Below are 12,458 nucleotides of genomic sequence, written 5' to 3' on the forward strand. Positions count from 1 at the left end.
CCTTGCTTCTGTAAAAGCTTCAATATTTTATACTTGGTGTATTACTGTGAGCCAATGCCACTACTTAGCTATGTTCAATTTCAATCACTCTCCATATTGGCTGAAGTTGTGTCTGAAGTTGAGTGGAGTCCATGTAAAGTCCCTTGCCAATTCCTTGTATAAATGTGAAAGCCATTAGTGGTCACTCATTTTGGTGACCCACTGGTGCTCACTAGAGCTGAAAATTTTCTTGTCCTTGCCTTTGGAGCAATTGTATGTATGTGGAAGGAAAAGCAATTATGATATCGCTATTGATATGCCAAACCATTGTTATGTACTTTTTTAGGTCTGAAGATGTGTAACTTGTGGTTTAGCTTGGTACATTCTCTTGTATACCAGTTTACTTTGAATTTGTCAATATCATAAGCCCAATAGCGATTTAAGTGTATGTCTGCATGGCAGAACTGCATTGCGGTTGAACTTTTCTAAAATTAAGTTGTATTTAAAGAAATATGGTGTCTAAAAAGCATAGAACTCCAAACATCAAATCTCTTTGCTCCTTGTAGGCTTGAACCAACATCTCTTCTAGAGAAATTCAACAATTCTAATTTAATAATCCTATCGGCCTCTCTTTGTACCTTTTGAGACAATTGCTAGTTCTAGATGGGACATATAACTCCAATGTGCTTTGTCCTCGTTACAGAGAACACAAAAATATTAATGCAGGGTATAACAACTATACCACTAGTACTACAAATCATTTCTGCTCAAAAAGGGGGATTTAAATCATGCAGCAGCTTAAGAGGGGCAGGGTCCAGTTTCAAAAATAGCCTTACAATTGGACTAATCAAAATAAAATCTGATTCGCTTCATAGGCGTAGAGTAAACAGGTACCAATGAGGTAACGTGCAAGTGGACAATTAAATCATATTCAGCACAAGACCAGCCCTCGGCATACAAATGCAATTGAAAGTCTTGTGTTATGAGCTCCGAACAAGATCACAAATGATATATTATTCACCAAATTTTAATCTTCCACAAAGAGACAGATTGATCCTCTCTGATTTGTCAAACAAATAAAAAAATACCAAAATTATGCATAGAATCATCTTTGAACTGTAAATACTACAGTATATAGTAACCTGGGAAAGTGATGAAGCACTCAATACCATACAAAAATAAAATTCCTTAATAGAAGAAAACACCACTGAAAATTGTGAAAAGCTGCCAAATGAACTTTGCCAATCTTTTAGATTTACAAAAACAAAGTCAAAAAACCTCTTCAAAGCTAAGTGCTTACTACCAGCCACATCCAATAGAAAAGGTTTTATGGGGCCTGATAAGATCAGAACTTGCTTGACCACGGTAAGATAAGCACCGTACCTACCTAATGTATAAAAGAAGACTGATAAGCTGGAGGAGGGGCAGGCAGTCTACTGCCAAAGTGATGGTTGCTATAATTAGTAAAGGAATTGTAAGAACCGGAACCCAACAACGAAGGCCCCATGTTATCTGATGGATACATATATGGCCTTGAGAGCGAGACTGGAGTCCTATTTCCAACACCATAGCCTGCTCCATATAATCCTTGGTTTGATTTGTCATATGCATTTTGGCCCTGTAGGTTGTAGGATGTAACACCTGGAGCTGCACCAGAATATTGTACTCTATCCAAAGACCTATAAAAGCTTCTGTCTGCACCATTGGAAGAAGCATAAAGAGTCGGAGTTCTTTCATCTGCACTTAACGGAGGCATATATACACCAGCATTTCCTCCATTAGCACGAGGACGCTTAGGTTGAGACTTAACAGCACCTGCAGACCTTTTTCTGTCAGCCTTAGCTTTCTCTAGCTGAGCTACACGCTTTTGAAGAGGATCTGGTGAGAACTGCGATTCAAGTTTGTGCTCCTCAATGCACTTTATAACAGCTCTGTAAGCAGAAAGCTCTTTTGTATTTACTTCATTCTGTAGCAGCAAATAAAAATATCGGTCAAAAAAGGAACTTCCGATATAACCAACAATACTAAGCCAAAATGATCATCACATAACAAGACATTTTGTATAACAGTAATACAATCGTACTTGTGCAACATTAGAGTTATTCCCACTTTTTAAACTTGCATGAGAAGCTTTCTTAGCATATTTCAGATATTCCTTCAACAAAGGAACAGGTGCAAACTTCTCTGTCAACCCAAATGCATGAGCAAAGTTGACTGCCTCAATTTGTTTTCCATTATTGACCAGGGTTTCTACAACATCTGCATGAAATTGTCACAAAATTTTCAGTTAATCTGAATATGTCACAAACATTTGAAATACCAAAAGACAGTTTACTGTGAAAGAAAAAACAATACAGACAACTTCAACGGATTTGTCAATAAAGATAACAGCTATGTCAGCTTGAGACCATTTTCGTAAGTAAACAGTTCCCCACTCATGAAAGGCCTTATGACACTTTACCATAGCTGATCATCTTCAGGTGCCTTTATTAATATCAACAAAATAACTTACATACAACTTTCTACCTCATAAAAAGATGTCTACCTAGTAGAGGCCACTCAATATCTGCCTTGCATATGAAATGTTGAGATCTAAAGAAAAGACTACCAACCCCGTCAACTTAGAAACCCGTTCACTGGACTAAACAAAAAACGTTGGGAAGGTTTACTACAGCCAGGATTACCAAAATTTATCTTCAACTCAATCAGCCACAACCAAGTATACTGATAAAATCCACCAGTCCCTCAAAAAAACCAAGCTAGCCATGAATGCCAGAAAAACAACAAAAAGCCTATCTACCAAAATGGATGGAAATTTTGCCAGCCTAGCCACTGAGGCTAACATTACAGAACACCAGCCAACCAACCTGGCATTTTTTATTCAAGTCCAAGGGAACGACAGAGTTCAGGTGTCTGCCTGCACCGTGCAACTGCAAGAACAAGCTTGCATAAGTCATCTTTATCAAACTCTGACGCAATTCCAAAAGTAGCTAGAAGTTGCAAGAAGGCCTGGGCCTCCAACGAATTGCCATTGGCAACATCTCCTTCAAGGTTTATCTTCGACTTCCATTCATGTGCAATACTTTTGGCTTGCTCCTTTATATTTAAGGGCAGAACTGGATGTTCAACACCCAAAATAGGATCTGCCAAAACAGGTACAAGAGATTCCAGTAATAATGTACAGGCCCGGCGTAGAGCCGGGAGCCCAGACTCTTTCTTGTCACTTGGAGGGTCCTTGGACTCCAAGGACTCCAACACTAACCGTGGTGGGTCAGTTGCAGAGTTTAATGCAGAGGGAACCTCATTGCAAAGCCCTATTTCCAATTGCAAAAGTCATTAAGAATGGGAAGAAAGGATTTAGGGATTATAATATCTGAAAATTTCTATTTTTAAAGTATTATAAAATGAGTTTAGATATTTATATAACAATAATAAGTGGAAATCAGAAAAAGAAAAAGAAAAGAAAAGAAATTGATTGGAGATAAACTTTTTATAATTTTGTAAATGTTATTGAGTTCCAATGCTCAAACAAAATATTTATAAAAGGTAATTGACTAGTCTATGGATGAAGCAAGCATTTGGAGGCTAATTCGTGAAGTCTGACAATAAAAGAGGTGAAATTAGAATGAGTAATGATAAGACAGACATCCTTGTATAGAAATTGCAATGAGGTTCTTCTTAAAGGTGACTTAATTGTATCACATTGATTTTGACATGACAACATTAGCAAAATGATATAAAAGTCGTTGCAACTAGTACATCTGTGTTTGGTGCATTAATCACTATATGAGATTGAAGGAATCTGGCGCATTCTCGATCAGAACTATTGCTTGATTGACAACAACATGAGTCTTGTGTTGTACAACAATTGTATAATTGGTGCATTAATCACTGTATGAGATTGAAGGAATCTGGTCACATTCTCAATCAGAACTATTGACAACAACATGGGCCTTGTGTTGTACAACAATTGTATAATTTGATTGTGAAGGATTTAAGGAGAAGTAATGTTGTTTTTTCTGATCCTAGCAAGGATTAGCAAATATACTATTTATTGGTACCTGTGGTATACATTGTTTGGACCTTGTTTTCTCCCTTAATTGTAAGTGCATAAAAATATTAGATTCATAGGACAGGGTACCATTAATCATGTGATCCAATGATCTTGGACGTTTTTTATTGAATTCTTCAAAACTTATTTCCATTTGATCTTCCAAAATGTGAAGATAGTTTTATTGGTTGGAACAATGCTACAACTTACAAGTTATAATAACAGAGATTCTGTTCTGCATAATGCTTTCCACCTTGCAATCTTTTTGTGGATATGGTTAAGCAATATTCTCTTCGAGTAAAGAATAAATTATTGTGTGTAGAGTCATTGGGTTTACTATAGTAATGATCGTAACATTTTGTAGTCTTTTGTTTGTTGTTATGTGGTTTAGTGGTTGAGACAGTGCATTACCATGTTAATGACCCAAAGTCAAACTTAGAGATCAAAGCCCTCAATTATAAGTTGGTTGAATTTTATGAGATTTATATGCAATATTAATTCAATAACTAAAAAAAATATAGACTTAAGCACCCTAAATAAACTTCAATTTATACATCTTTAGAATCTCATTTATGCTACATATCTGCATCTTATGTACATTTTCCCATTCCCATGTCAGAATTGTTCCTCAATTTATGCCTTACGGCGTTTCCTTTGCAACATTTGGTGCAAATGCTAGTTTAATATTTTTGTTATAGATCTATTTGGGAAAAAAATTGTAAACTCTTCAAATCAAATCAACTAATATATATTTAAATTCAATAGATTCCAGACCTAAGATATCAATCTATCTAGAAAAAATAAAATAAAATAAATATATAATATATATTAAAAAAATAATCTATTAAAAAACATTATTAAGTTTTTCAAATTACACTAAAATTTTAATTCTAAATATTTTTTATAATTAAGAAAAATAATATAGTGTGTTAAAAAAATTAAATATGTTTATTGGTTAAGAAAATATAAAACAGTTACAAATTCAAATTTAAAAAAGTGAAATAGGTAAATCTCTAAATTTAAATTCATAAAATTATAAATTTAAATATAAATAAAATATCTCAAAAAAATAATTTATATTTAAAATATATTTTTTATGAAAATCATTTATTAGGTCTAAAAAAAATAACCTAACGCAAAACACATTCACATTTAATCCATATAAAGATTAACGATATGATATTATAATAATAATTTTTATTTTTACAAAATAACTTGTTAACGAAGAAAAACGAAAAGAACAAGCATGGAAATGGGAAAAATGAGAAGGACATGAAAGGAAATGGGAAAAAGGCTAGAGCTAAGGCGCATGTAACATAGATGATTCATAGAGCATTAAAAACTTGACAATGCTACAGAACCAAATGGGAAAATAAAATGCTACATGACACCACTTATTGGAGCTTTATAACATAGCTCATGGCAGTATTTACATCCATATACCTATGTACATATATCAAAACATCACCAAAACATGTACCAAAAAAATATGCCAAACATCATACCAAAATTGTTTTGCCTCAACCGGCAAACAATGACGGATACATAGCCTGCATCTGATCTGCCATCTCCCATGTAGATTCATCAGGCCCAAATTGCTTCCACTTCACTTTAACCTGCTCGATTGCTCAGTTCCGGAGCATGAGCACCTTTATTTGCAATATACACTGAGGTTCCAACTGGAATTCTCCATCTGGCTCCACCTGCAATACATACCATTCAATCACATGATCAACATCTTTAACATACTTCTTAAGTAATGACACATGGAAAACATCATGGACTTTCACTGTCAGAGGCAGTGCAAGTCAATAGGCTGTTGGTTTGATCCTCTCCATAATCTTGAAAGGTCCACAAAACCATGGTGCCATCTTGGCACATGATCCAATCCACAAGGAGCTCTTCTTCGGTTTGATGCGCAAGTACACCTGTTCCCCAACCTGAACAACCTGTTCCGATCTGCATAGCTCTTCTGCCTACCCTGTGCTGCTTTCAAATTCTTCTTGCTTACCTACATTTCCCGCTCCATGTCTGGTCCAATCAACACCCTGTTAACTGGATCACTCCAACTAATGGGAGTATTACAACTTCGCCCATTGAATGCCTTGAAATGACTCATCCTCAATGAATCTTGATAACCATTGTTGTATGCAAACTCAAATAATGGAAGATTCTCCTCCCATGTTCTTTGCTGGTGCATCACATACATCCTCAACATGTCCTCCAATATCTTGTTGGCCCTCTTGTCTATCCATCTGTCTGCGGATGATAGGTTGTACTGAAGGCCAACTTTGTACCCAAACCAGCAAACAACTCCTTCAAAAACTTGGAAGTGAAATTTTCATCCCTATTTGACGCAATATTCTTTGGAACACCATGCAATCTAACCACATCTCTGATGAACACCTATGTCGTGTCACTAGCTGAATACGTAATCTTAACGAAATGAAGTGCACAACCTTTGTCAACCTATCCACAACAACCATGATGGAATCATGTTATCTCACTATCCTCGGAAAACCTATAATGAAGTCCATGGAAATGACCTCCCATTTCCACTCTGGAATCGCAATCGGCCGTAGCAGTCCACCTGGATGCCCACACTCTGCCTAAACTTACTGACAATCCAAACATATAGCCACAAACTCTGCTACATCCTTCTTTAGATTTGATCAATAATAAAACTTCTTCACTACGATCAATGTCTTATGATAACCTGGGTGATCTGAATATGGTTTCACATGAAACTCCCTCAAGATCACCTTCCTGATCTCATTGTTGTCTGGCACATATATCATGTTCCTAAATCTAACCAATCCATCTATCATGATACAAGATTCCACATCCTGTGCACCTATACCTGCACCTATACTTTGTAGCAACCTATACACGATCTCCATATACCTCATATCCTGCTGACCTGCTTGCAAGATCCTATCCTATAGATCTGTCCCATAAGAACTCATAGCTGCTATAAGTTTTACCTGTATTCGCCTGCTAAGAGCATCTGTGGCCCTGTTTTCCTTTCCCTTCATGTACCTGATTTCAAAGTCAAACTCAACGATCGTGGACAACCATCTAGCTTGCCTGCATTCAGATTCAGTTGGTTAAATACATACCACAAACCATTGTGATCACATATCAATACAAACCTCCTTCCAAGAAGATATTGCCTCCACATCTTCAATGCATATATGATCGCTGCTAGCTCAATCTCATGCATCGAATAATTCTACTCGTGCTCATTCAACTTACATGACTCATAACACACTACATGTCCTTCCTACGTAAGGACTCCACCAAGTCCTCTCTTGCAAGGATATGTACATACTACAAACTCTTTGTTCAGATCTGCGATCTTTAACACTGGTGCATGCATCAACAATTGCTTAAGTTACTCAAAAATGACCTCACACTCCTCTATCCATTCAAGCTTCTTACCTTTCCTCTATAATGATGTAATAAGATAAGTAATCTATGAGAAGTTCCTAAAAAACCTCTAGTAGTATCTTGCTAACCCCATGAAATATCTCACCTCATCTACATTCCCATGAGTTGCCCACTCCATCATAACACTTATCTTTTCTCGGTCCACGACTCTGCCATCCTTAAAAACAACATGTCCCAAGTAATGTACCTCAGTTTGAAAGAAACTGCACTTGTTGAGCTTAGCATACAATTGAGCTCTCTCAAAAACCTCAACCCTGTCGCTAAATGTTAAGCATGTTCTTCTTCATTTTTAGAATAACCAATATGTCATCGATAAACACAATAGCAAACTTGTCCAAATAGGGACACAAGACACTATTCATTAAACAAATAAATGTAGTTGGAGCATTATTCAAACCGAATGGAACTATAAAAAACTCATAATGCCCATACCTGGTCAGGAAAGTTGTCTTGTAAATGTCCTCCTCTTTGATGTGTACCTGATGATATTCGGATCTCAGATCAATCTTCAAGAACACTACAACTCCCTTTAGCTTATCAAACAAGTGTTGAAAGTAGCAACAAGAAATGATAAAAATAGAATCCAGAATATTCCAATTTTAATTTGTCCTTGAATTAAAATTGTGAATTAAAATCAAATTTAGTCTCACCAGCTACTTGGAAATAATTAATTAATTCATTATGGATTAATTAGTTGGAGAAATTCGAGTTAGAAGTCTTTCTGAAGTCATGCAACAGTTATCCCTTAAATTAAGGAGATTAGCCCTTAATTAAGGAGATAAGATTGAGTTATATTCGAGTTGTAATTAGTTTACTTAGTTTACTAAGTTAAGTCCGGTTAAATTAGTTTCAAACTATTTGAGGAACTAATTGTGAGCTATCAGTCAATTGATGCATGCATGCACTCAACCAGTGTACTCCATATAACTGAAGATTCCCTCATCAGAAACTCATGCATGTCTATTCTGAGAAAGATCCAGTTGAGCTAAATGTCAAGGACAGTGTACTATCAGTTGCATGAGTTTTCCTATAAATGAAACTAATGCATGTAGTCAAGACAAGGTTCCTTGAGGATTGCACAGTTCTGACACGGTGTGAGATCAGTGTGAGAGATCAGTGTTCCACTTGGTTGAGAGTCTTCCACTTGGTAACGGGAGGATAACCCAGGAGAAACAACATAAGGAAATAGGAGCTTGGAGGGTAGAGAAGAGAAGGCTTGTGAGAAGCCAGGTTTTCCTGTGAGCATCCAAGAGGATTGTACTGAGAGATGGCTAGCTGTGAGAGCTAAGGCTTTGTATAATTTTGATGTATTTCCACCTTGTATGATAATACAGAAAGTGGGGTTTTTAGCTGAGGCTTTCCCCAAAGTATTTTCATGTGTATTGTGCATTGATTCTTCTTCTTCTGATTATACGTGTTCAGCTCGATCTTGCTCAATCTTTAAGCTTCCGCAAATTGATAGTAGAAGTAGGTTATAGTATTCTGCTTTGGTATATTGCATTATCGGGTTAATCTACAATCAGATTTTCTATATGGTCTCAGAGCGAGATTTGTAGAGAATTTGCAAAATTTCTACATGGTATTAGAGCCAAGTTTATCGGAGCTATGAATAGTATACTGAAAAGAGAATTTGAAGTTTGAAGTTTGGGGTTGCAGGTGCAAATCGAATTCATATCCTACTTCAATTGAGATGGGACATTATGCGACTAATTGCCCATAGAAGAAGTCCAAGAAGGGATCCTCAGAAGGATCGGAAGGTGAGGCATTAGCCTCTCAGTTCGAAATGGACTTTATCATCATCGCATGCATGGTGTCATCGATGATGGGTTGTGTTCGGTATCTTGATAATGGAGCCTTATTCCACATGATAGGTGATAATATAGTACGTTCCACCCGACCATAGAATGGCTTAGCCAATTCTCTCTTCATCCATTTACCCCCGTGCCATATTCCAAGCATGAATGTGGGACTCAAACCAAGAGAACCAACCAGGGCATCCCGAGGGTAAACCACCTTAGCCTCATCAATAGAAACCAAGCTTTACCGCAATCCACATCGGATCACTAAGCCAACACAATAAACATGTAACAACAGGCTTTACCATGATCTCCACTAGATCACTAGGACAAAACAAGCATGGATGCCACCAGATTTATCCACCTACACTGTGAGGAATTTTCATATCTCCTAGTCTCTTAGGCTTTACCGCATTCCACACCGAATCACTAGGCCCTAAACCAAGACCCACTCTCCAAGCTTTACTGCATATCCCATCCCGAGATTACGAGGCTTGATGGAGAGCACCCACCTCTAGGATTTACCATATATCCCTCCATTCACCTTTCGAGGATTCCTAGGCCCACTGAGGCAACACAAAATCCGGCTTTACCGCAACCCACAATTTGGTTCATGGGTTACTATGCCATGTGTTCTATTATTCAAAGATCCACCTCACTCAACTTTGAATCCATCCGGCAGTCCAGGTCAACTAAAACATGAGAACCCCATCACACCATCACTATCTGAAAATGGCAAGGCTAGGTTGAAAACACTATCACACCTGGCAAAACCCATGCCATAAAAACAAAGAACCACATGCAATACATGCATGCCAAATCTAGCAAGGAAAACACACATGCAAATCGATACCTACAAATAATCTTGTTGTAGCTACTTGATCCTACTCTTCCTTTCTTTCTCCTTCCTTCCTCTTGCCTTCTTTGCCTTGTTGATCCAACTCTAAAGTGCTCCAAGAAAACTTTGTGTCCAAGAGTGTGTGTGTGTGTGAGAGAGAGAGAGAGAGAATAATGAGAGAGATCCAAAACTGAACTCACAAAAGGTTACAAACTGATTATCATAAGCCTTTTTATTAATTAGGCCTTTATTTTCTTCATTTTCCATTATGTTGCTTCATTTTCCTCCTCACATGCAACCTGTGACATTTGATCTTCCTTTTCTCCTAATTTCCATTATTTTCATAAAAAAATGCCAATTAATGCCACTTTGCCTTTCCAATGACTTAACCATTTCCTTTGGCAATTTCCTTAGCCATAATTAACCAATGAACACCCACTAAGATGTTTTGGCCAACATTCATCTTGGAATAAGTGTCCCATCAACCATGGTCAATATTTTTCCTTTCTTAACTTTTATTGCATGGAATTTTCACCAGGGCTGTTACTTCCTAAAAGAGTATTGGTCCTCAGGACTACTACTCTCTTGGATACCATTGCTCAAGGAGTATTGATCCTAGATGCTTATCCAGTCCTCCATTCTCCCTACCAGTGCCTTCACTAGGCTTACGACTGTTAGTCCTGGCCATAAATCATGACACGTGGAGAATGTAGTGTCCACCATAACTCCCTTTCAACCAGGGAGGAGATCCTTACTCCCTCTCAACTAGGGAGACATAACCACGAGCCTCATCTTGTCTCATTCATCAAGTACTTGTTCTTCCGTGCAGATCTCCTATCTCACATCTCATCATATCGAGATTTGACCTTCATAGATCTTTATCAATCTTCACATATCTTCAAAATAGTTCATCAAACGTTTTATGGAGCCAAAACTTCTTCACAGTTGATTTCTCAAGCCTTCATGTCTTCTTTCTTCGTAACATGGTTCTCCTTTCATGCTCTTTGATGAGCCCCGAATTTGGTAACATTTTGGGCTCATTTGGCCTAACTACCCTTGCTCAATCCTTCATTTTTCATAACTTATGCATCATTTTTTAGTATGTTTATGTCATTTGTACGAATAAGGGTAGTCACTATTCCTAGGTGGCTAACACGTGCTCATTTCAGGATTTTTTGACACATGTTGGAGCAAAACCGAGTAGACAAGGGCTAGGAGACAGCCAAGCTGGGGTTGAGGATTCGTAGGAGGGTTGTCCACGGCATTAAATAGCCTTCCTCGGGATCTTCACCCCCAACTCCGAGCTCCAAAAGCCACCAAAACCGGATCTAGAAGGCAGCCAAACAGATTTTGTGGAAGCAGCTGTTCACTCCCAGTTTGGTCAGCGAAGTCCCATAGATTTAGGAGGCCAGCTTGGGCCTTGTGATGTATAAATGATAAGGCTTCAGCCTTCGAGGGGGACTTTTGGAAAAACTTTTGCACATTCTGCACTACGAGCTGCCAGCTCTGTTTTGTTCTTTTGTAGCCATTATTGGCATAACTCTTGACTTATGATTATTATTTTTTAATGGGAAGCAGTTAGATTTGATCTCAGCTCTGAGTTTCTAGAGGAGCCATAGCTCTCGGGGTTGGGCCCAACCTGAGAGCCTAGGGCCTCCTTCTTTGTATTGATATCTTTCCTTTCAGCATTATGATTTTCCTTGTATGCATTTGAAACGCAGTTTGTTGAGTTGGATTTCGTTGTGTGGTTAAGTAGGTCATTGTTGAAAAATAGAGTTGCTTCAGATGTCTAGAATAGAGTAATGAGATAAGAATTGATAAAATCTCCAGAAAAGGGTTGTCTGCACTCTCATTTTCACCTCTTCCTAGGGGCTGGAATTGCAGACAGTGCTGCCCAACAAAAACACTAGTTTGCTCACTCGTGCAATCTCTGGTGAAATGTTTTCGTTTGTAGGAGTTAGTCATGCGTTCAGATCTTTTGGAATGTTTCTTTACTTAAGTGTTGTACATGGTTCTCTTTAGGAATAAAGCTGTTGTTCATTGGTTTCATTAACAGTTAGGATAGATCAATTAATGTTTTGATTGTGTGCAGGACGTGGTTGATTTGGTTAAGTATACACTGTGCGGTGCATCTCCATCACTCTCTCGTCCAGCTAAGCTTCGTCCAGGCCAACTGCTCCACCTCCAAGTTAGGTCCCTCGTCTCACAACTACTCTTTTGCCCACGTCACCCTACCTTCTTGGCCTTCCATTGCCTCTGCCCTCTTTAAGACAAGCTAGCTTTCCACACCCTCTCATCACTTCATCTCTCTGTCACTAAGTCATTGCAGACCCCTATCCTACCT

The 12,458-nt window shown here is 37.9% G+C and overlaps 1 pseudogene; it reads right to left on the minus strand.

Annotated features, from left to right (window-relative positions):
- Positions 1 to 1,175: 1,175 nt before the first annotated feature.
- Positions 1,176 to 12,458, minus strand: part of LOC149149852 (FRIGIDA-like protein 3) — a 32,497-nt pseudogene continuing 21,214 nt past the window's right edge.

The sequence above is a fragment of the Pinus tabuliformis genome, chromosome 9, assembly GCF_031772625.1.
Source record: "Pinus tabuliformis cultivar Carrire ecotype Pingquan chromosome 9, CPIR1, whole genome shotgun sequence".
Classification (NCBI taxonomy): domain Eukaryota; kingdom Viridiplantae; phylum Streptophyta; class Pinopsida; order Pinales; family Pinaceae; genus Pinus; species Pinus tabuliformis.